Below are 26,963 nucleotides of genomic sequence, written 5' to 3' on the forward strand. Positions count from 1 at the left end.
TGCTATGGTGAGGTCTGAAGCCATGCTGGGTATCTGCCATTAGGTGGTTGTTAATTAGGTGTTGCATAAACTGTTTTTGAATACATTTTTCCATAATCTTTGCTAGAGGAGAGAGTATAGCAATAGGCCTGTAATTGGAGAGTTCTGTAGAACTGCCTCCTTTATGAAGAGGGATTACGTAGGATATTTTCCAGATATTAGGAATATTTGCTTCTGTTAGAGTGCGATTGATAAGTAGTGACACTGGGTAGGCAATGGCGTCGGCTGATATTTGCAGGTATTCAGCTGGAAGTTGGTCAGCTGAGAGAGTTGTGGGTTTTAGTTTTCTGATTAAGGTGCGGATAAATGATGTAGCAACAGGTTGGAAGCTAAAAGAAGGTTTATTTATAAGGGTAGAGCTACCTGGACTATGGGAACTTAGAGGCAGTTGGTTGGCTAGGGCTTGGATAGTCTCAGTAAAGAATCTGTTAAAACTGTCAGAGACTACTTCTGGTGGTTTATTGATTAAGTACAAACTTGCAGTGTTAAAGATTGTACTGCATTTTATTTTTCTGTTTATTTATTTGTTTCATTGAATATTGTGTTAAAGGTAGTACTGCATTTTTATTTTTCTGTTTATTGATTTGTTTCACTGAATATTGTGGTATCTCTGTCTCTATGCAGTTAGTTTCCCACCCTTACTCCCTGTTCTTGTTGTGGTATTAATCTTGATGGCTTTGAAATTGCTCGCCCCTCCTGTAAATTTGTGTTTGAACACTTCTCCTGGGTCCATCTCATTTGCTCACTCAACCGAGTACAGTGAGATCATATTTTGATTTCAGACACTCCTACCGGTCCCATCTGTTCAGCTCTATCCCAGCTGTATCCCAGTCTAATGTCATTAGCTCATTCTACCTAATACAGAGAGAACATTTGAGAAGGCCAGCCCACTTAGGTCCTTAACCTTGAATTATCTTCTGTTTCTCCTTTCTCCCTTTCCACTTTACTAAAAAAAAAAAAAAAAAAAAAAAAAAAAAAAAAAAAAACTTTGCTAGAATCTCCTTGTGTCCAGACTGAGTGTGCTTCTCATCTGTTAAGTTTATTTTTTTGGCACTCTTTAATTGTTCAGAGTTTAATAAAACAATAATTGAATTCAGTTCAGAATACAGCTATACACTCAAGTGTGCTAGCTTGCACTGCACTTGAATTATTTTTAGTGTTGTTTTAGCTGATTTTCTATAAAAAAAATCAATATTCTAAGCTTGTTTCCTGTCTTTCCTGTAACTAGTTTAGTCCATATACAGATTTACTGTACCCAGGACTGTTTGTAAGCATCTGAGCTCCCCAAGCCTTTGTCTGTTGGAGGGAAGCCTTCTAGATTATCAGTAGGAGTACTAAGCACTAGGTAGCCTAGCTACCAAAAGAGTGGTTTATGGCCCAGAGATTGTAGTTTATTGGCCGTTTGCGCAGTTTTTCCATATCTTTCAACTTTCTGGTCTAAAAGCCTGCATTTGCGCTTGTTTCCCACCTTTTCTGTAGCTAGTCTAGTCCAGATACAGTTTTGCTGCATCCAAGACAGTTTGTAAGCTTCTGAACCCCCCAAGCCTTTTTGTGTTGAGGGAAGCCTTCTACCTTATCAGTGGGAGTGGTAAGCACTAGGTAGCCTATTTATCACAAGAGGAGTGGTTTCCTGCCCAGAAAGTGTAGTTTATTGGCCGTTTGGGCAGGTTTTCCATCTCTTTCAACTTTCTAGTTTAAAAGCCCACATTTGCACTTGTTTCCCAACTTTCCTTTAACTAGTCTAGTCCAGATACAGACTTACTGTATCCAGGACTGTTTGTAACCTTTCCTATAATTAGTCTAGTCCAGATAAGATTTGCTGTATCCAGGACTGTTTGTAAGCCTCTGAGCCCCCCAAGCCTTTTTGTGTTGGAGAGAAGCCTTCTAGCTTATCAGTGGAATGTTAAGCACAACGTAGCCTGTCTACCACAAGAGAAGTGGTTTCTGGTCAAGAATCTGTAGTTTATTGGCCATTTGGGAAGTTTTTCCATTTCTTTCAACTTTCTGGTTTAAAAGCCCATGTTTACACTTGTTTCCTACCTTTCCTGTAACTAGTCTAGTCCAGATACAGATTTGCTGTATCCAGGACTGTTTGTAAGATTCTGAGAGGTTCCAAAGTCTGATCTTCAATTTTTCCCTAAGATCTGCTAGTTCTCTCCTCTTCTGCACTTTTACTAGCTTATCAGTCTAGCACGTTACCATACCAGACTTCTTGTAGCAATTATTGTACCACACAAAACTGCTACCAGCACTAAATGTTCTACAAGGAAACAGCTCCACTACTTACTATTAATGTCCACCCCTCCAGTCATATCTAAATGTCAGTTCCCTGTGCTTTCTCCTATTAACCTGGTGAACTTGGGCATCCTGAGCCAATGTAGCAACTGCCTCATGTACACAGACAACCCTCTCCTCTTACCTCCCAATACTCAGACTTACGAGAGATGCACTTATATATCCAAATTGGAAGCCATGCACTCTCCAGAAAAGACTGGAATAGCTGGTCAAGAGGAGAAGGTCAACACTTGCACCACACCACATGGAGCACATAGCCTTCCAGAGCACACACCAGCACTGCCTTCACCAAAAAACACAAACCACACACCCATCTTCGTGGAAGCTCTCAATAAAAATCTTCCCAAACAGCAGAGACCTCCAAGACAGAAATGAACTCGACCACTACATCACAATACTAATCACAAGACACATAACTCTGCTAAACAGTATGCCACTCAACCAAACCCCCTAAGGCAAAATAGCATGCCCAGCACACTAGTCATAGGTGACTCAATAGTGAGGCACATCGATGTCCCACTCACTAGGTTGAATAAGGAGAAAGTAACAGTCAGCTGCATGTCAGGTGCCAGGATCTGCCACATAACGCACAGACTCAGGTCCCTCAACAACAGGTACAAATATGACTCTGTCATTGTGCATGTGGGTGTGAATGACCTGAGACATACCTCCCTGGACTACATGAAAAGAGACATGGAAGAGCTCTCTGATTATGTAGCCAGGCGGGTATGGCCCTAGCTTTGAGCAGCATCCTATCATCACCCAGAATGATACCACAGTATTTCATAGGTTCATAGGTTGGTAAAAGGCTATCAACCCTGGGGCCTAAACAAGCCTAACCATAACAATTCCCTGGCTATTTCTTCCCACACTATTTACTTCCCTGGACCCCTGTCTAGCAGGGCGACTGACTTGATCCCTGGGGTGAATTTCCTTTCTCCCATCCAATCGTCAAGGTTCCTTTTGAACAAAGTTTCTGGTGTAATTCTAAGGGGATCCAGTATCTGTCTGCCTGGGATGACATGATTGACAGACCTCGATGTTTTGCCAGAGATGGCTTGCATCTGTCACCCCTGGGCTTCCGGATACTGGCCAAGGCACTTGCCACCCCTATAGTGCCTTTTTAGGCAGTATTCCAAAGACAAAATTACCACCGTAAAACCTACAAACAAATGCAATTTGAGGATTATTGCTGCTCAACATTAGAAGTCTAAATCTCAAAATACACTCACTCGAAGTACTCCTTAAAATGGAGAACATTGACATTTGTGCTGTAACAGAGACTTGGTTAAAGGTAGCAGAAAGCACCTTTGCGCTACCAGGCTATAACTCATTCCACACCTTTTGGCCCCAGAACTTGGACCAAAGTTCCAAAGGTGGTGGTGCTTCCATATTCATAAGGGATGTGCACCCCTCCAGACAGGTAGCCCAAAATAACATATCAGAGATACTTCAGGTGCAGCTAACATTGGGTAAGACAGTGATTCAGGTCATAGCCTGTTATAGGTCCCCAACCATGTCCCAAGACTCACACTCCACATTCCTAAGCACCCTGGAGAATATTAGGGTCCAACCTAACACTCTCGTACTGAGTGCCTTCAACTGCCCCCTCCATTAACTGGGAAAACTACTCATGTACCAATACACTTGCCCAATGTTTCCTGGAATTCATGAATTCCTATGCCCTGGGCCAGGTTGTTCTTAACCCACTAGAGGTACCATCTACGAGACTTGGTATGTTCCCCTGCAGGAACTGTTGTATTTGCATGTATATTACTAGAGTACAGACCTTTGAACACCCTAGACTTAATTTTAAGTTATATAGTGACTGCAGGACACAAAATATGGTTTATTTAGCCACCTGCAACCAATGTCCAAGTTTTTATGTGTGCAAGACTAATAAGATGCTCAAAGAAAGAGCAAGAAGACACCTATATCATACATGAAAAAAGATATGAAAAATGCTTTAGCAAAACATATAATGGAGTTTGATGGTCATTCTTTTTCTTTCAGGGTCTTGCAATATATATTTGAGAATGTGTGTGTGTGTGGGGGGGGGGGGGCATTGTGAATTATACTGAAAAAGTAGAGCTGTCATGGATTTTAAAATTACCGGCAGATTGTTATCCAGGCTTAAACTGTTCTGTATCTTTGAAAGCAGCTCAGCTGGAGTGTGATTTGTAATACTAATTATGTGCTAGCATCCAATAATGCCTTGGAAAATGGAGCCTTTCTCCCTGGGCCTCCGCTGAAAATTGGCTTTGTTCCAAGTAGGACTTTCCCGGTTAACCAATGTTAAATAAATAAAATAAAAAAATAAAATAAAAAAAATGCTTTTGTCTTTGATAGGGTGTTAATTCTTGTACTTAATTGTTTTAGATACTATATATTTGTACTGTGAACAAAGTTTTTAGATCTGATGAAGCGTTTGTTGGGAAATACGAAAGCACTTATCTTCTTTTTACATCAAAATTCCATGTTTTTATGACTGTGGTGTTCCTGATACTTTTATTTTGTTTTTTTTTTTCTTGACATATTGCTGGACTATAGCATGAGACTTTACTGACTACTGGGCCTTTTCTCTTTTTTCCTCACAAGAACTAGCAACATCCTTGACCTGGTCATAACTAACATGGGCAACCGTTGCTCTACACCAATAGTCAACTTCTCTCTGGTTAGATCCGACCACAAACTAATCACCTTGGAAATTCACATCCCTCCCACCCCCCACCACCCTCCGCAAAGGTAACCACCATGAAAAACTTCTCCAAAGCTACCTTTGGGCACCTAAAAACAGAGGTGGCTAACTTCATGGCACCCATGCAAATGGAGAATAGTTGCATGACTGCCGAATCATACACCAATGCATGGTATGACCATGTACACAAATGCATGGATCTCGCCATACCCAATAGAACCAAGATGCTTTCCTACAAAAAAAAAGAAAGCTAATCTGGTGGTCCCCTGCTATAAACAAACTCTACAACAGAAGGAGGAAACTGATGTGGAATAAGGTGAAGTGCCAAGACTGGAAAAACTCCCTTATCAGCCTCAACAAAAAGTTGAGATCCCTCATGAAATCCTCTAAAACTAGCTATGAAAACAGAATTGCAGCAGGTAGTAAAGACAACCACAAGGTCTTCTATAGTTATATAAAGAATCTCCACGGCAATACCCAGATTTGTTCTGAGCTACTGCACAATGGTATCTCCTATACCGAGCCAACAGATATTGCCAATATACTGGTTGACAGATTCAGTGCCAACTTTACCCCCCGCAAAGGACCACTCCCAACACCAGTAGATTGCCAGGTACCCTTGTACTCACCTTCTCCACTTAACAGTTCTACTGATAGTCTTCCTTAGCTCTTGGCTCTGCTACTGTACTCACTGACTACCCTCTATTCCTACGCTCACCCTGACTCCAATTGCCTAACATAGCTTTCATCATTCTTGCCCTCTGCTGCCCTACTCTTACCTATCACTATCTCCTTCTCTGTTTGATTCTTCCCATCAATCCACGTACTTGGTCACTTTCTTTTTCCCCTTCTTGTCATACCTAACTATCCACCGATACCAGATATAGCTTTTCCGGTCTATACCTGTGCACGCCCACACTGTTTCTCCCTCCCCCTACTTAACAAATACTCCCTGCTCCAGGGCGCCAATTCTCTTAATAGCTTAGCCCTCGGCTGCTGCGTCTCCCGGGAAAGTGCGTCTGTAGCCATAGCAAGGTAACTCTTGTTTTTGTTATAATTTATCTTGTTTTTTTTTATTTTTTGGGTTGTAAAGTAATAACAGTGCAAGACAGATACTGACTGCATATGTATGTAACCCTGCATTGTTAACTGAACACAAGTGATTGAGCGTTAAACGCTAGCATATTTCAGATCTACGCTACATTTCTATCGAGGTCACATGCCCATCACTTAAACGCTAGCTCATTCAGAGCTGTAATACATATTTCTTCTAGGGTTGCAAGCTATCTACATATCGGCATCCTTGCGATTGAAGAGTAGTTAGCGTCCAATACTTAAACGCTTGCTTATTCTAGAGCTGCGCTACATATTTTAGAGGGATTACAAACTACAGACTTATTATTTATTTATTTTTTTTAAGATATCGATACCGCTTGCATGTGCGATCAAGTATTCAGCGCACATCTCTCTCTAGCCAAACTCCGAACTACATGCATATAATATTTTAAGGAAGCATTGCAGGGCACATCTTTTACTTGCCATAGGCTTGAATAGCAGGCAAGGAGCGGGAACTGCGTTCGAGCCCCTCTACATAATTAAACATTGCACGATAGCCTTCTTGCTAAAAGTAAAGTTCAGGCGACTGTGTATCTTTACTTATATAACATTTTACACTATTGTTTTATTGCTAAAAGCAAGGTTTTGGTAGTCTTAAAGCTCCACAGTTACAGCCACCAAACTGTAGTTCACTATGAGCGCTGGATAACAGTCGGCGACAACGCCAACCTTAGCACGTGTCCTACTGAGACTACATAGCTAATATCCCGCTCAAAAGACTTATTCCACTGTTGTTTAGAGGATTTTACTCTTTGAAACAATCACTAGCCCATATCGCACTGCTTCTGTATTATAGCGGAACAGGTTGTTTTAATTCCTTGCAGCCTCTTGCATATTATCATGTTATATCAAAACATCTGAGTTCTTAATTGTTTGATACTGGGTCTGCCTTACTGTGTCGCAATATTTTTCTGCTCTGTCCTGAATACTACAATACTGATATTACACAGACTATTTGGAATTAGATGCCCATGCTGGTTAGAAGCTTGTATCTAACCTAAATAATTCTAAGCTATTGCTAGTATACGCTGGTAAAGTAAGCTAATTGTGTCTTACATCTGTGTAAAGTTTTGTGCTAATGTACGCTAACTGCATTGTTTTGCAACTGTTTACCTGAAGTGTTTCTCTCTCTGTTAGTTACCTATAAGCTTATAAGTGTATACTTATACGTTAGTATTTAGACAGTAAGATAATGTGATGGCATCTGTTTAAGGTTTGTGCTAGTGTACGCTAACTGTCTTTTGCAACTGTTTTATCTGAAGTGCATCTCTCTCTCTATATCTCTCTCCTATTCTCCAGCTTTCCTACCCTGAAACACCTGACTGAGCCTGGCTTGGATGCCTACATCTGATCCACACTAAAACAAATTGTATTGCCTCTACCCTGTACGGGAATTGGATAAAGCACATCATAGAAGGATTTAATAAAGTATGTACAACAGCTGCTAAACCTGTACTATTAAGCATTCTACAGCCCTGCTTGGTACTCAGCATTTTTCCCTTGCCAGGAAACCCAGCAGCCAAAAGCTAGCTAGCCCTGTGTCTCCTATATTAGGTCCCCTCTGTGTCACTCTCTCCTTTACCAGACTCTCTTCCCATAATAGACCCAGCCTTGTGATTTCTTCCCTGGTGAAACCTTGACGTGCTTTCACTAGGTGACTCCCTCTCCCCACTATTTCCTGACTTCTATCTCTTCTTCTCTTCCCCGGTATCTTTTACAAGCTTTAACTCACTAGCTTCTCTCTCTCACTCCTTCCTTTAAAGGCTTGCTGCTACTCCTTTCCACCAATCACTGGTCCCTTGTACTCACCTTCTCCACTTAACAGTTCTACTGATAGTCTTCCTTAGCTCTTGGGGATCACTCCAGTTGCTCTACTCAACAGAGGCACTGGGAACTAAGGTAGGGTGGCATGATGTCAGGAAAATCCTATGGGCTAGGCTTGTAACGGCTCCAGGGCCATTAGCCTAGTACACACCTATGAACCTCTGAACCTATGAGCATCCAGTCCACCGGTGCACCCAGAGAATACCATTGAGAATCCAGAGATGGCATGCAGACTCTGCCCAGAAGGTATCCCAGCTTAGAACTGAACCAGAGAACCACTTGCTCTGAGGCAACAATGCTATCTGCTACACCACTATGCTGTCCCCAATGTGCAGAAATATACAACATATATATTCATATATGTATGTGTATATGTATATGGGCCTACTTCAGATGACTGAAAAACCAAAAGAATAAATCCTAAAAGACTGATAATTCAAAATATTGAATGATGAAATTTGCCCCTTCTCCACCATTGTGTGACCTTGGAGTTGGTATATATAGTTAGCAGGACAGTGTATTAAACACCGCCCCCCATGTAAGGGGCACAGAGAGGCTTGCCCCCTGCATTAAAAATGTATTTAGTATTTTGAATTTTCAGTCTTTTGGTTTGTCAGTCTGCTGAAGTAGACCCCTAGATATATATGTCTATATATATATATATATATATATATATATATTAGATGGGTCCCCTACACGTGATCAAAATTTCAGAAAGCCAAAACCCATATGGCTGAGACCATATGATCGACTTTTGAAATTTCGATCATACAGAAGGGGCATCTCCGTATAGCGCAGAATGGAAACATTCCGATCTTCCGCACTGTAGAGCAATCTCTGAGCTGGTATATTTAAATTTCAGGGGGTGTGGGATGCTAGCAAAATGAAGGCAAGTTTTCATTTTTTTTTTTTTTTTTTGTTACATGTTCGAAATTTCAAAAGTCGAACATAGGGTTTCGGCCATATGGGTTTCGGCTTTCTGAAATTTCGATCATGTATAGTAGACCCGATTAGATATATATATAGACACACACACACACACACACACACAAACATACAAGTATGAACAGTTATGCATTGACACATAAATACATTTATGCACTGGCACATACATACCTTAAATATACTGCAATTATTAGCTAAGTGATTATTTCTGTTACAAGCTTACAGCTCATAAGTGCATTGCTTTGTGTAGGCCACAAACTATTTCTTAATCTGATAATTTTTATAAAAGTATCATTATTTACGAAATACTAACTGCACCTACAAGATGGCTGACCTGAGTTAGTCACCACATCTTAGGAAGAGAGGGGTGAGGAGGTAAACAGCTACTCAAAGGCCAGTACAGACAGTTGTGAACACTGCACTGCTCAGTTTATGACTTTCCGAATTTAAAAGGTGTCTTCCTTACAATAACTTTGCATGATATTACATCAACATGCAGGTAAAGTACAAAGCAGACACTTAAGTTAGAAATGAAATATCTGCAAAGGATAAATAATATGGACATATCCCAAGCAGACAAGCAACCTCAGTCACTGCAGGATCTTATACTGTGGTTACAAGAGTTGCTGCCTTGATCGTCTCCAAACACATTTTCTTCAGTTTTTGCCATAAGAAGAGAAGAGAACAGACATGAGTATCACTATTCAAAGGTGAGGAATGGCAGTTCTTGTACTATGGCAAAAACCGAAGAAAATGCCTTTCCCAACATAGATATATCGATCGTCACATTAATGTGTGAAAGAAAGCAATATTGATATAGGCATGAAAAGACATTTAGTGTTTATACTGTAACAACATCCTTGGTTCAATACACTTCTGATGAAATGAGGCTGCCAGTAAGGTATGCTCTGGTTTCTGATCTACTGATTATTTGGGTCTGCTTCACTATGCCCAATGTGTCATTCTTCTATAATACTGTCACGCTCCCTTCTTATTTCTGATAATGGTTGGTTAAAAAGTTCTGTGACATCAGTAAGTAGTACACAAGTCAAGATAATATGATTCAGGCTGGCAGGGATTCAAAACTATGTTGACCTAACATGTGGCATGGTGACAGCTATCATTATCATGTTGATAATGTTATATAACTGTACGATACATTCATCTGACAGATTCCTTATTTTAATATAATCATGCAATGAATCATACAGTTGGTGTTGGATTTCACTCCCCACATGCGTTATGTAATTTAGAAATTTTCAATGCCCATTTTATGGTATGCAGCATTATTTTTGCAATTTACATATTGGAGTTTCATAAAAATCTACTGCTAATCATTAGCGGACCAGAGTTCCGCTGTGGCGACCCCTTACCGGGTAAAAGCCGAAAGACAAACAACAACAACATATTTGTGTTTATTCACGCATCTTCAGCACAATTACTTCTGTGGCATATCTTACTCATGCCCATGAATTTGCAATATGAGTGTGAAAAATCAGGGGTTCATACCCATGTCTATGCATTTTGTTTCCCCCTGATATCACATATTCTGTTCCCTGAAGTGTATTTTGCAGCACCTCTTTCATGACTACTCTGTTAGCATTCTTTGCTAATACCCTATTTTAGTGAATATTTCTTCGGACAAAGGTAGGAGTCCAAACACAGGCATGTGCTTTTTGTTTCCCTTAATATCATGTAGTCTGTTCCCCTGAGATGTAATTTGCATCTCTTTCATGACTGCTCCTTTACAAAGAACTATTCAGAAATGCATTTCCCTTAAAAGATATATTTATTTAATTTTTGTTGATCAGGAAAGTCTAACTAGGACAGAGCCTATTTTTAGCCAAGGCCTGGGGAGAAATGCTCCAGAAGCATGTCTTTGGAATGTAGGGGGAGCCAGAGTACCCAGAGGAAACCTATGCGAATACAGGTGGGGACAAGCGCACTCCACACAGAAGGCACCACAGCCAAGAATTGAACCAGAGAACCTCTTGCTGTGAGGTGACAATGTTAACTGCTGCACCACTGCACTGTCCAAACACAATTACTATATCAATGTGTGAGTGTCAAACTGTCTGTGGATCAACAGGTACACAACCATCTTTGATGAACAGAAGATGAGAAGGCTGCAGGTTCTACCCCCGAGCAGTGGTGTGGATTTGTTTTCTATTAATAATGTGACAGTACAGCATTAGAGGGGTTCTGCATTCTAGATTCATAGAGTCTTAGATATTAGATACTGTGTCTTTTGATCAATAATATATTGCCAGTACCCTGTCACATGCTGGACCTCCATTCTTCAGGTGGTCCAGAACAGTCAATCCAGAAAACATTTGTGGAGACCCATCCAGCCATCTAGGTTTTGTTTAAAAGAACATAGTAAGTCACACTGCTTAACATGCAAGTGGTTAGTTTCTCTATTACATCGGATTGGCAGGCACTGTGTTATAAACCTATGTATCCCTCTACCATGATTTATTTATCTGTTGATGAAGATTTTGTACTGCTGGATGTATTAAGTCTGCCAAAATACAGAAGAGCCAGAACAACTGGGTCTCAATAGCAGGGTAAGCAAAACAATATTCTCACTTAAAATTATAGAAGACATGGAATAAAGAGATAGAGCTTCCAGCCTCTTGTGATAGATAGTTCAGGGACTATAGGCCTGTAATCTGTTTGGTTAAGAACCATTCACGTCTTCATTTTTTGACATGTTTAGTGAAAAACATTATGAAGGGGGCACTGTACCCCATAATTGCTCTGATCAATGTTGAGAATAGGAGACTGATTACCTCTTTAGACCTTCATGATATTCTTTTAGCAATCAGCTCTGATTCAGAAAAGTATTTTGCGACAACTGCTGTCAAATGATAGTCAAAAAGAGGGAATTATCAAACCAAATTCCTAATTTTTGATTACATTTTGGTTTTGTAGTGGTATGTTTTCTATACAGTATGATGAAAGGAGGGGTTGTTTACAAAAAGTGATGATATTACACGTTTTAGCATTTTTTTTGTGGTGATTTTTAATACACAAAGAGCATGCTAGGGAGAGATACTTCTGGACAGTTTTGGTGTCAGAATGTGGTTTAATAACAAGCCTACTTTGCAGTTAAGGATTTTGGATTTACTATGTAATTTAATGAATTTCTTTCTTTTGCTAAACAGTTTATTTATGGTGATGGACAAACTGGGCCGATTGCTAATTTCTCATGATACATGGTTCTGTTGGGGACTGCTAGCTCATTGCATTTTTCAAAGTGGGTGTAGAATTACTTAATGAAGGTTGCTGCTATCTCAAGATCAGGAAGTGGTGTCATAAGTGAATTTTGATAACAGCACATTTGTAATATTTAAATTCAATGGGTTTTACTGTAGGGCTTTTGGAAGTTTGAAGGAGAAGGTCACAACTTTGTGGTTAAACTTGTCTGGTGGTACAAAATACAAGATGAGTACTGAAAAGGAACAGAAATTTGTAAGATTCAGGGCAAGAATCTGTGTCTTCTTGTAGGTCTTTTAACCAACTCAAGGTTATGTAAATTGTACCTTGGACTAACCTGAATGTAGGCCATGTGCTCATGGGAATAAACCACTCAAACCACTCAGAAACCACTCAACAAAACTAAATAAATAATAAATTGAAAAAAGATATTGCATATAACAAAATAAAACTGATAACATGACATGTTCTATTATTGGGTGTAATCAAGTAAATAGTGAGAAACCTACAGTGGGGTGTTTTAATAGATTAACGTTACTTAATTTTATCTGCCAATATCCTGGGATTGTTTAATATTGTGCAATCAACTGTCAAAAGTAAGTAATGTCTTTCGACTTTTCCCGGTTAGGGGTCGCCACAGCGAAACTCCAGTCCACTAATGATTGGCAGTGGAGTTTTACAGTGCCGAGTTGCCAGCCCAACCCCCAACCTTCAAAAAAGGCACACCCATTCACACATGCACCTACCTGCATGTCTTTAATGTCACTTGACCATGGGGAGGACAGCCAAACTCCACACAGTAGGCGCTCCAGCCGAGAATCAAATGAGAGAACCTCTTGCTGTGAGGCGACAAAGCTAATTGCTGCACCACCGTGGCCTATAGTCAATTTTCAAAACTATCTACTACAAATACCCTTTAGAATGTACAACATTGATTCAAAAATAAAATACCAATTTTCAAAATACTGAGGATCAGAAACAGCAAAAAATAATGACCGAAACACAGGTAGGTGAAAAAATTAATTTTACATGTTTTTTTGCAAGGGGCAAGCTCTCCACTCGCTCTCAAACTTTATATATCAACTTCATGATCATACTAATTTGAAGAATGCATAAACGTCTTAAAAGAAATGCATTGTTGCCAACACACACTTGCACTGGCAACAATTTCCTATAGGAACTAGAGATCAAATTTATGTTCCCTGGAATTTTTTTTTTTCCGGGCTACTGAAGCTCAAGGAATTTCACTTCTGTCATCTCTAGAGGAGTCCATGAATTTGCATCTGTCACAAGCTGTATTCTAACTTTGCATGGCATGTGTTGCTAAATTTCTAGAGTACTGTACCAGGGATGTTCCACAGAACAGTGCTCTGACACCATGAAGAATGCACAGTATGACATATCCATTACAAATGAAAAGGTCTTACCATTTTCTTAAATACATAACTGAATTATAGCGTACTCCTTTAACAGGTTTGTAGTTAAATACTAGGCTAATGACCATGAGGGCCTTCATAAGCCTAGATGTGCAACCCAACCCAGTTGTGTCCTTATGTATTATGGGCATTTATTATTAGGCGGCATCATAAATCTGGAAAAAGCCAAAAATAATGTGGGGACAAAGCCCCAAAAAGCAGGACAAAGTTTTAATATAAACTTAGAAAGTTGCTAGAATAAAAGGTCTTGTGTTATCATATATTTTCTGAAGGATATGAAAACAAACTCAAATGCCTATCATTATTTAGTTAATGTGATCCTCACTGATTTCTCACAAACATCCAGTAAACCACAAATGTGATGTAGAACAGACCAAAAATATGAGGCAAAAACGTGGACAGTTGAGAGCTATGGGGGCTATGTTAGTTAGGATATTTCTAAAGGTTATCTGTATGTGTGTGTGTGTGTGGGGGGGGGTATCAGTTTGAGTATTGATACTGTCTGCCTCTGTCTATCTATCAGAGGGCCAAACCTGGGGTGAATTTTCCATTTCACATCCATTAGTCAGGGTTACGCTTAATTAGGGTTAGGGATGCGTTTTGCTTCATATGGACTGGAAGCTTCTTTCAGACCCTGGGTTCCTGTGAGACACATATCTGTCTCACCAACATGTCATATATATGTCACAAGCAAAATTGAAATCCTTGGAGCTTGTTATTCTGATGCTGTTCACTTTGCAGACATGCAAAAGATTCACCAGAGCTGGATCCAATGATGCCTTATATGCCAGTCATAGATGGCACTTCAGTAACGTGTAGGATACAGAATATAGAGACAGGACTTTAAGTCAATCCATATCAGAGAATGTGTTTATACCCTGAATGCTCCTAGCAAGGAACCTTTGTGAGCATTCCAAGTGTTGCATATGTCTGGTCAGGTACATGTTGAGGGGGGCATTATACTCAGTGATGAGTCTGATAAGGGCACTATCGCTTCCTTAGACCTGAATGCCATGCCTTTACTTATAAGTGAGGTGACGTACAATGATTTTCTTGCTACTGTGGCCACATGTTGGTCAAAGACCAGTTTACTGGCTACATATATTCCTAGATCCCTGACTACCAGGTCAAATCTTAGGAGTTACCTATCTATGGACAAATTATCCAGGGTGACAGCATTCATTTGTGATCAATTGTTGATTTAGTAGAGTATACTGTGAATTAATTATAAAATATAAAGTATCTACAATCTTGCACAGATTAATATTACAAATATTATTAAAAATATATATATATTTTATATATATATTTATATTAAAAAAAGCCAAGCCTCTGTACTTATGTGAAATATATTAAGTGGAAAGTATAAAATTATCCAAACAAAGGAGTGGATAATTACTCTCCCTTGAAAAACCTGTTAGACAACATCAATGCTTATATTGCTATTACTTTCCTTTGGTGCTCAATGTCACCGGATAACTACTAAATGAACCACAGAAACACAGGTAAGGCATATACGCCATTTATTTTCCATGTGAAATCAATATTTTGCTTCTAATGTTTGAATGATTGCATACTGGAATGAAGTCTGACAGATGGTTTGTAGTAAAACCTCCGTGATTATCAAATGTGCTTTACATGTAAAACATTACTGTAAGCATTTACCAGACCTGTTTTTGTTGATCTGACAGACTTTTTGTATTAAAAGATGTATTATTAGTATATACATTTTACAAGTAAAACATTATTGTAACAATTTTAGAAAATATATTGTTACACAGCTGTGGTATGTTTCTATTTTTTTCGGTTTTAAATTAAGATATAAATAAAATAGTCCTTATGAAGAAGAAAAACTGCAAACATTGCTTATAAATGCAGTTTTGATGAAATAGTTCAAAAAGAAAAATAAAAGCAAGATAAATGAGGAGGCAGCTACATAGTGAGTAGAAAGAATGTTGCATGTTCCCTTAAATGAGGGGGACAACTGGGACAGTTTTAACCATTACATATTCAGGGAAAGTTCAAAATGGTAAATAGCGTTTGTATTATTTTGAGTTATATTACCTTCCAGTTAAAAATCCTAGAAGGCTAGGTTACTCTGTCACATCTATTATCAAAAAGAAAGTAAGTAAATTAATTATATGCACTGGTGCAATGGTAGCACTGTTGCCTCACAGAAAGAAGTTCTTTTGTTTGATTTTCAGCTGGAGTGGCTTCTGTGCATATTCTGAATATCCTCCCTCTGTTTGTGTGGGTTTTCTCACATGGTACAAAACTATGTGTCTGAAATGTTTCTCCCTGGGAGTCTGCTGAAAATTGGCTTTGTTCCATGGCAGACTTCGCCTGTAATATATATATATATACATATATATATATATATATATATATATATATATATATATATATATATATATATATATATATATATATATATATATATATATATATATATATATATATATATATATATAAGACTTACGAATACCTGGATAGTGTATATCAACTTGCATATAGCCTTAATGAAGCATTAGAGCACAATTTTTTTGTTATATATCTGTTATATAAGAATAAAACTGAGCTGTGGGAAAGTGGCCTAATGGTTAAGGTGTTTACCTTCTATTTATTTATTTATTTAAATTTGTTGACCGGGAGTGTTTAATGTTTACCTTCTAAACACAAGGTGCAAGGTTTGAGTCTCATAAGGTATAATTAGCTAGGCTTAAAATAGCTCCCAAGGGCATTTAGCCTAGTATGAACCTATGATAGAGCTTATTGTTTAACTGGTGGGGGATGGGTTAAGTAATTACCTAATCTAGTTAAGGACACTGATGTAACTACTTAACCCATCCCCTGCTTATTTATTTAACTGGTGTGGTGAGTGGGGGATGGGTTAAGGAGTTACATCAGTGTCTTTAACTAGATTATGTAATTACTTAACCCATCCCCCACTTGCCACACCAGTTAAATAATAAGCCTAAGTTCATTTTATATTATTTTCTGATGAAGTTTGACTGAAAACTTTACAAAGAATGAAAGCGCCCAAAATGGGATTTAAATGACTAAAAGACTGACCAAAACACCAAACATACCCTAGCATCTATGTTCCTTGTAAAAAAGCAAAAGTTTCTTAAGTTTTTAAATAGTTGTTTATTCTTTTGCTTTAGTAAGATGCAATGATATATGTGTGCGTGTATATATATATATATATATATATATATATATATATATGTATATATATATATATATATATATGGGTCTACTTTTCACAATGTCGACTTTCATATGGTCAAGACCATATGATCGACTTTTGAAAAGCTGACCATGGGGAACTGCCATCTCCGTACAGTACGGAATGGGAACGTTTCCCTCTTCCGCACTGTAGTGCAGTCTCTGAGTTGGTATATTTAAGTTACAGGGGGTGCATGGGGGCTTACTCCCCTGCTAACATTTTTAAGGTAAGTGTTTGTTATGTTTTTGTGTTTATTTTTCATGATTGGCTTACCAAAAGTCGATCATGTGGTCTCGGCCATATGAAAGTCGACTTTGTGAAAAGTCCACCATGTAAAGTAGACCCATATATATATGTTATATAAAACTATATATATATATATATATACATATACATATACACACACACACACACACACACACAAATACATATACATATATATTTTATGATCATATGCATATATATATATATATATATGTTTATATGGATCACATTTATTGCTGACAGTATGAAAGTACAGTTCTCCGAACCACATTTTGCTGAGACCATAACTCTGAATTTACAATTCTCCGAAACGGCCTTTTGCCGAAACGTAAAACACTTACACCACATTAACTAATTTTCTCTAATTTTTGCAGGTGAAAGCCCCCCTGCATCCCCCATGTGGGAGGCTGTGCCCCCCACACCACTTGCTAATTATACATACTTACTCCAAGATCGCACTACAGTGACAACAGTATATATTTTCATACATACTGCACTGCGATTGCAAAGTGACGTTTCAGAGAAGTGTAAATTCGGAGTTATGGTTTAGGCAAAATGTAGTTCGGAGTACTGTACTTTTGGCAATGTGAATGGGAACCATATATATATATATATATATATATATATATATATATATATATATACTTGAAAAAGCCCTACATATAGTATGTAAGCAGATTAAACTATTTCCTTTCTGGCTTGTTTTCTCCATATTATGAAATGCAGATATGATATTACATTTCTGCCATGCTATGTCATCCCACACATTCTCATATTAACACCCACATCCCCACACAAACACACAGAGGAAAATAATGTTTTCATTCAGTTTTCAAACTATGCAGCAGGTCAGCAGATGAAATGACTGAAGTTACTACGCTGGTTTCATAACAGCAGGAGTAGAGGCACAGCCAACCTTAGGCATAGGCCAATTAGGTGGCCACCTAGAGTGCCACTCTCACTGGGGCACTTTTCCAGTAATCTGGATGGTGTAGGTAGACCAGGATGGGGGAAAAGAGTGGAGTTGGGGGGCACTGTGGAGACCTTTTGCCTAGGGCACCAGTAGACCAAAGGCCAATTCTAAGTAGAGGAATTGAGGTTTGATAAGCTAACAGAGCTACCAAGTTAGAATTTTCAAAATCACACCATGAATATAAAAAAATATGACCATATAGATATCTACCTCTCACTCTCTTTCTCTCTATGCATATATAGACATAAATAGAGAGATATAGATATATAGATGTAAATCTAGATGTATATCCATCTATCAATCTATATGATTACTACCAGGTCGATTGTGGCTAATATTGATATGCGTATGGTTGACCGCACACACACGCACACACTCACACTAACACACACACACACACACACACACACACACAGCATCCAAATTAGGCCTGGGATGAGAATTATACCAATACTTCAGATTAAGACTTCTAGTAAAAGTCTTACAGTCAAGCACAGTTTGTACATCAGACACATAAGAAACTCTCACAAACAGTAAACTTTCATAGGAAAGCCAGTAGATAAGACACTGTTGGCTAAATTTACCATATCTATGTTGGAAGATATCTCATTAGTAAACTCACCTGACTTTATAATAGATTTCATGTTGCTTTTTCGTTTATCTTTACCTCTGTAAGTTAGAACTGTAAAGGGGTACTCGAAATATAGAGACTTGGTGTATGCAGGGGTACCCCAAAAGTGTAATCGCTAAATGAGGAAGATTCATAATTGCGACACCTGAAGAAACTGACATTTTTTGAGATTTTTGTTTTCTTGAGCAGCGGGGAGAGCTGTGTCTCCCTAATTCCCCTTGGAGAACTTTCCACTTAGATCCTCTTAACTAAGGGTAACCCTTTCTGGAATCAGTACAATTCAAGGTAATGGAGAAAACATATTTTAAAAGCTAGCTTGGTATTTTCTGATCATAATTTTATAGTAGTTTTGTAGTAGTGGTGTCTAGTTTGATAGAACAATAAGATAAAGATAAGTTACATAAACAGAGATACATTGAAATGTATTCTAGCCAGATTCAATTATGGAAATTACTTTTTTTATAAAAATAACTTCTAAAATTCTGAAAGCTTTGAAACACATTTACTGTTTATAGTAAACAATATGGAAATAAAACTGAAATGCTAAGCTATATAAATTTTGCGTATAAATATATGCAGCAGGCAAATCTTCCTTTAGCCCCTGTACTCTATTTAATGTATTCCTCTGATGTTTTCCAGCTGAGGTTATGGCATGTCTAAATAAGGGCAAGATCTTTTGCATACAGTACTAGTACTTTTATTACTTACTCTTTCTCCTAGATGCAGCCACCTCATCTATACACATTTGACTGGATGTGTGTGTATGGAGGGGGCAGTAAAATTCCCACAGAGAACAAACACACAATATGAATATTTAAGTATGAGCATCAGAATGACCAGTTTACATCATTAGAATAATAAGAGAATTAAACAGTTTGTTAAAAAACATGTATTATCCCTCTGGGGGCATGTACAGCATGCCAAATATTCAGTCTCAGATATTGACTCCCACACGTATGTACTAAACTGGCTGGCAGTTTTCATTGTCTGTTTGCGTATATGAGTTGAGGTCATAAAACAGTGTAAGATATGTATGGAATTCAGAGCAGGCAAACAATTCTATAAGGTGGATGTGGTACATTGGAAACTAAAGTCCCTAGCTTTGCAGGTACTGGGGGTGTGAGGAAGGGACGAGAAGGGAAATTAGAACAAAAGTGGTTAGGTAGGAGTATCTAAGATCCTGAGGTGGGGGATTGCCAGATGCAGGCACCTTGGGTGAAGTAGGAAATGCATTTGGTTGCAGAAGATCATGGCCAGCTTGTTAGTTAGGAATAACCAGTCAAGCTGTCAGAAAAGTGTAACTAAAGAGACAATTGAGAGATGAGATGCAGTTAGTAGGAAAAATGAGAGTAGCAGATGAGGACGTAATAAGTACTGGGGGCATATCACAGCTCTGCATCTTCTTTGCTCTGTAGAGCATAGCATTAGACTTCAAGACGTTAAGAAGTAAGGAGCTGTTTGATATCCATTTTTCCAAAGTATGATAGGAAGGCTGCAGTGTAGCTCTCACTGTGGTGGCCATACTATTCAATCACACCACATTTGGTGGAGGAATCCAATTTTGACATTTATTTATATATGTATTTCACTGCTCTAATTTGTCATTTGACAGCTCCAGTTTGTGGTCTTTCATTAGCCCAATAACAGAGCCAATGAGACAGGAGCTTATCAAAGTCGAAATGGAGCCAACAGACTCACCAGAGGCTCTCTAGTTGATTGCCTACATTAAATTGTTCATGTCTATATTGAATTAACTTTGTTGGTGTACTCTGAACAAACTGAACAGACAAATAGCACAGTGCAAACAGAAAAATAGGGTGGGCTTCTAACTGCCTTTGCTATTGATTATTTTTTTCTATCTGCACTGTGCTGCTGGCCCATTCAGCAGACCAATAACACAGTGCAGCTAAAACATACCAATAGTGCAGTGGGATTCTGGATGCCTTCAAAAATAAAGTGGTCAGTCAGCACTGGGTTTACTTGTTAGAATAATGTTTCTCAACTCTATTAATGTACTGAAGACTACAGGAATCATCATTTCATTAGCAGCAAAACCTTGTAACATCACTAGATTAGGAGGATAAATGATAATTGCTTTAAGCCTACTATGAATCTTACTTCATTAACATAACTTTTCTTAACCATGCAAGTGAATTGGTCCTTCATCGACTCTTTCCAGTCATGATTCAGAGTACACCAGGATAAATGCAATATATAAGTGGTCAGTTTAGTGTAAGCAATCAACTAGATTGTTTTGGGAGGTAAGAAGAAACTAGAGAGGCTGGGAAAAACTCATGCAAAACTCCACACCCCAAACACAGATTAGAACCGAGTCCTAAACTCAAACTGAGAGGCAGAGATCTTACTACTAAAACACCATGCTGCATACATTAGGTTGCATGGAGGTTACAAACTAATGAAAGTCTGAAAGTATTTCAGTGAAGCACATATCAAAGAACGCAAACAGCTATACATTCTTTAAATGCTTCAAAGTGGAGAGGTTAAATGTTGTTAGGGTTTGTTGCTTCTACCATTACCCAATGCTAGTGTTTTCCTAAGCTATAGATTAAACACTGCGTTTGAATGGATATACTTATTCGTGTACAGAAGGCTTCATTACTGGTACATACTGCATATAATTTATACATCCATAGATATTGTCTGAAGGCACTGAGCTGAAGTTCATGCCTCAACGTAGCGTACCACCGACTTCATGTTCTAGATGAGCCTTCCTCATTACCTTTAGCACTACAAATCAGTGTAGGCTGGTTAACTTCTAAATTTTGTTAAAATGCATAGAAATTCAACAAAATATATGGTTTTGTATCTAAGTGCAGTTGTTCAGTAAAAAATCGGAGACATTCTTTGAGCACTAACATTCTGTCCAATTTGCAAACAGTTCTGAAATCCAAGAGGCCGGAATACATTAATGCAGGCTAAACAAGTTAGGCTATAGTAGTTTCATTTTTCTGATTGGTGTCTGAAACAGTTTAACGCAACACTTGAGAAGGATCCACACGAATGAGCTAGACACAAAGGAAGTCAAAATATTCAATACCCGTTTTCATACAGGAATATAATATCCCTTTATTTATTTATTTTGTATGTGCCAATTTACATAGAGACATATTTATTTATTTATTTTATTTATTTACATTTGTTGACTGGGAGAGTCCGACTGGACACAGGTCCGTTTTCAGCGGAGGCCCGGGAAGAAAAGCTCCACGTTAAGTATTACTTACATTATACAGTTAAAAAACATAGCATTTAAAATATAGACATTAGTCCAGCTGAGGACGTAAGACAAGAATAAAACATAGATGTAAAACAGCTGTAGAACATAGTACAATTTTAAAATATGGTGACATATACTAAACATGGTTACAAATGTAGTTGAGATTCATCAGTGAATGATACAATCTGTTTTTGAGGTACATAACAGCTATTAGCAGTTGTTGCTACAAGAAGTTAGTACTATGTGGTAGGTAGCTGGGAACATGAGTAGCCAAGCTTGCTAAGAGTAGGTTGCTGATAGGGGGCCGAGAGAGGTAGTGGGTGGGTGGAGTGAATGGTATTAGAGGGGGGGGGGTTGCAAGGGCATATCTGGCAAGTTTTTAAGTGTGATTTTAGTAAGGATTTGAAGTGGATGCAAGATGTTACTGAGGTAATTGAGGATGGGAGGGAGTTCTAGAGTTTGGCTATATTGCAGGAGAATAATGCTTCTCCAGCAGAGTTATTGGCTGTTGTGACCTGTAGGAGGTTTTTGTGGCTGTATCTTAGTGCTCCCGTGGTTATGTAGGATTGGAGTAGATTCTGGAGAGATGGGACTTTTAGTGGTTGGTTTATTAGTTTGTGGATGAGTGTGAGTTGGTACCATTGAAGGGAGGTGGGGGAGCACTAGCCAGGCCAGTTCTGCTAGTGAGAGACAGTGGTGAGTACAGTAGGAAGCCCCTGTGGTGAATTTGGCGATTTTGTTGTAGCAGGTTTCAAGCTTATTTAGGTCGCATTGTCTAAGGTTAGTAAATATTGAAGAGGCGTAGAGTAGGGTAGAGATAAGATGAGAATTTGCTACCAAAATGTTAGCTGCTTTGGTAAGTAGTTGCTGATTTCTATATAATGCTCCTAGTTTTTTGTGCACTTTTTTAATGGTCATGGAAATGTGAATGTCAAAGTTCAGTTTATTGTCTATTTCTACTCCTAGTAACTTGGTGTGTTCTGTAGGCTGGATCGTGGTGTTGTCTTTTGCTGTGATGTTAAAGTGAGAGCTATCTAGGGTAAATTTGGTGGGTTGGAAGATTAGTAATTTTGTTTTGTTTGGGTTGAGTATTAGTTGGGCATTGGATAACCAACTTTCAATATAGTAAATGCTTCCTGTGTGACTTTTTGCAGTTTGGGTAGGGAGTGGGCTGTGCAGATGATGGTTGAGTCATCTGCGCATTGTATGAGTGTGCCATGTGTTGTGGCTGTGGCTAGATTATTTGTGAAAATAGAGAAGAGTAGGGGTCCTAGGATGGACCCTTGGAGTGCCCCTATGGAGACTGGTAGTTGGGGGGATAGGTCGTCCTGCCAAACAACTGCTTTTTGGCGGTCAGATAGGTAACTCTGAAACCAGTTGATGACTGGTTGAGAGAAGGATAGGTTATTGAGAAGATAGATGAGTTGTTGGTGTGGGACCATGTCGAAAGCTTTAGAGAGGTCTAGGAAGGTAGCTGAGGAGAGATAACCTGCATTTTTATTTTGTAGGATAGTGTTAGAGAAAGAGAGTAAGGCGGTGGTGGTGCTATGGTTAGGTCAGAAACCGTGTTTTGTGTTGGAAAGGAGGTTGTTATAGCAAGGAGGTGATATGAGACTTGAAAATGAATGCATCTCTCTAGTATTTTGGAGAGTGGCGAGAGAATAGTTATGGGGCAGTAATTGGTTAGATCTGTGGAGGGGCCTCCTTTGTGTAGGGGAATTATTTGTGAGACTTTCTATAGTGTGGGAACATAACTTTCTGACAGAGACCTGTCAATCAAGAGTGATACTGGGTAGGCTAGAGCGTCAGCTACTAGGTGAAGTTATTCACTTGGGAGGTCGTCTGCTGCTAATCTGGTGGGTTTAAGTTTAGTTAATAGTTGTTTTATTTTGGAGGTAGGAACAGGAGAGAAAGAGAAGCTAGTGGGGAGATTGTTAGTTGTAGTTGATGGCATGGGTTTATGGGAGGGGTTGTGTTGTCTAGCTAGTGATAGTACGGTTTGTGTGAAGTGATTGTTGAAAGAGTTAGCAATATTTTCAGAGAAGTCAGTTAAGTTAGGAGTTGGTGTACTTACTTTACCTGGGTGGTGGATGGAGTTTATTGACAACCAGAATTGTTTGGGGATATGTTGGGAGGAGGGAAGGGCAGACTGGTAGTATTGGATTTTTGTCCTGTTTTATAAGCTTTTTGGTTATATTGTGTAGTTCTAGGAATTATTGCCTAGTTGAGGGGTTTTTGGTTTTGCGCCAGTTGTCCCAGGCTTTATCCCTGTTTTTCATTTCAGACTTAGTGTTTTTTTGTAGCCATGGGGATGGTTGGGCTCTAGTTCAGGAACGTCCTATGGGGGGCGTGGTAATTAAGGATGCTTAGGAATGTTTTATTAGAGTAGTCAACTGCATCATCTAGTTTGAGGTATTTTAGAGGTTGCCAGTTACAGTCCTTTAGGGATGAACTGAATGAGAGAGGGTTGAAGTTAGTTTTTTGTGTATTTGGTGGTAGATGATGGGTTTCACTTTATAAAGGTGTTTTCTTAGTAGGAAGGTTGGGGAGTGATCACTGAGGCTATAAGATAGGCAGCCTACTATATATGACTTGGGGCTCTTATTAACTAGTATCCAATCAATGGTAGTGGGTTTGTTGGAGTTTTTATTTATCCTAGTATCCTAGTAGGTGACTGGACTAGTTGGGTTAAGCCATGAAGGTTTACATGGTTGGTTGGGTGGTTGCTAGAACAGGATTGCCAGTCAATGTTGAAGTCTCCCACAATTAAAGTTTCTTGGGGTAGGTGGTGGGTAGTCCAGCTGAGGAGGTTTTCAAGTGAAGAAATGTTTTGGCCAGGTGGGAAGTAGCAACCTATTATGTTTAGAGTTTTATTTTGGTTTATTTTAGGGTTGGTATATATTATTTCTTCCTTACCTATTTGGGGAGTTGCTAACTTTAAGATCTAGATGTCTAGATGCTGTTTAAATATTATAGCTATACCACCTCCTTTTTTGTTTAGCCGGTCTACTCTTAGTATATTGTAACCGGTAGGGAGGATTTGCTCATTAGTAATGTGTGGCTTTAACCATGTTTCTGTAAGGATCACTACATCAGGGGAGTAGAAGTCTATGGTGTTATGGAATTCATGCACCTTGTTGCATCTACTTCTAATATTTAGGCTTACCAGAGGAGGTCGGTTGGCTTTCTATTGGCTGTGATTTTGGAGAAGATGTGGTTTGTGGTCTGATTATGAGGGGAGGGATTGGAGATTGAGGGGCTAGAATTAGGATGGATGTCTCCACTGAGTGCTACGTTGGATATGGATGTGATTATTAGTTTTATCAATTTCTGTATATGCTTGCTTATAAGGGAAGTTTTTTGATTTTGTTCTGTGGGTAATAAGTATGGTGGTAGGGTTATGTTAAGTTGTGGGGTTGTTTTTAGTTTAGGTATTGTGGTCTATACTCTATATAGAGGGTGAATCGGGAGGGTTGTTGACCTGATGGGAGAGTAGTACAGTAGAGGTGGGATATGAGTGGTGGTGTGTGTGGTGGTACAGTGGTAGTGCTTGAGTGCAGGAATGGTGGAGGTTTGGTAAGATGTGATGTATGTAAGCATGCAGTGATTATAGGTATGGTGTGCATGCAGTGAGTATAGGTATGGTGTGCTTGTACATATTAGCTGAGTAGGAGGGATAGTAGTGAGAAGCTGTAGGAGGAAGTATAGATGTAGTGATGCTATAGGTTGTTTGAAAGGTGGGAGTGGTTACTGTTTGTAATAAAGGTAGGACCACTGGGGACGGGTGGGAATTGGGGGCAGGGAGAGGAGCGTAGCGGGCAATAGATGAATGAAGATTATCAGTAGGTTTAGGAGCCAATTTAAAGGGAAAATGCTAGTAAAATACATCCATAATACAAGGTAGGATAGACCCTTACATGGTGTTTTCATTTTGAGCCCTTATGGAGTACTAGGAGATGGGTAGGAGCACTACAGGTTTTAATAAAAATAATTAAGTATTCTGCATAGGGTTTCAATAGCTGGGAGAGAAGGGAAAAATGCTGGGAGAGAGGGGAATTGTTCAACTGGTCGTTTAAAGTAGAGTACTCAACAGGGTTTTCTAGGTACACTGCCTAAATAACAGGACAGTTTAATAGATTGTAACAGGTTTGGAATTTACAGAAACATCTAACATACTTTGTTTCAGACTGTTTGTAGCAGTATTCTGTTGCTGTTTTCTGGGGGAGGAGATCTCAGTATATAGCTGTAGGACAGGGTACTCTGTATTTCAATTAAGGTGGAAAAATACAGATTAATTGGATAGAATTCTAGGAGGAAAAAGGGCAGAGCAGAAAACAAATAAGGTTACGTGGGGCTATAGTTGTGATTTTAGCAACACTCAATGCTATTGAGTTACACATAAGAGATAACTAACCTAAGCAGTAAAAAACACAGTCTGAACAAACGCACAATATTGTCCATCTTTGCCTTGCTAAAACATTTTTGCTAGAGACTCCTTAAATGATAGCACTTCATTTCTTATAGTTGGATATTAAATCACTTTAACACACATCATTTAGCATAAAAGTAGCTTAGTGCCTTATAGCTACAGTGGAATAAAGCCAAGAACAGTGCTTAGTGCTGTGTCATGCAAGAGATTCATATATTAACCTATACAACATTTAACATTTTAGTGGCTTAGTGAACAATATATCCTGCAGCAGAATAATTCAGAGAACAGTGCTTAGCACTGTTTTTGCGAGTGAACAATGTTGTAAAACAAAAAACATTCAGCATGAAAGTAACTTAGTTGACTTTATGACCCCAGCAGAATAAAATTGAGAACAGTGCCTAGCACTGTGTCTTGCATGAGAACACGTGTACAGAGAGCATATACTAGTAGTAAGTAATCACGTTCAGGTAGTACATTTTAACAGCTAAACCACAGTGTAGAGTACATTTTAAGTGCTAAACCACGACGATGATATTGTAACAGTCACTTAAACACAATTTCTACAGAATATAAGCAGATATTGGCAAACTATACTTGGTTTACTGTTGAGCATGGTAACCTGAATGC

The 26,963-nt window shown here is 38.7% G+C and overlaps 1 protein-coding gene across 1 annotated transcript in view; it reads left to right on the forward strand.

Moving 5' to 3' along the window:
* Positions 1-15,005: 15,005 nt before the first annotated feature.
* The window catches only part of LOC122809101 (deleted in malignant brain tumors 1 protein-like), a gene marked incomplete at its 3' end in the record, with an annotated part of 811,935 nt that continues 799,977 nt past the window's right edge, over positions 15,006-26,963 (forward strand). Inside the window, 1 exon segment of the mRNA XM_044080344.1 lies at positions 15,006-15,077.

This window comes from Protopterus annectens, chromosome 1.part1 (assembly GCF_019279795.1).
Source record: "Protopterus annectens isolate FY-2018-M chromosome 1.part1, PAN1.0, whole genome shotgun sequence".
Classification (NCBI taxonomy): domain Eukaryota; kingdom Metazoa; phylum Chordata; order Ceratodontiformes; family Protopteridae; genus Protopterus; species Protopterus annectens.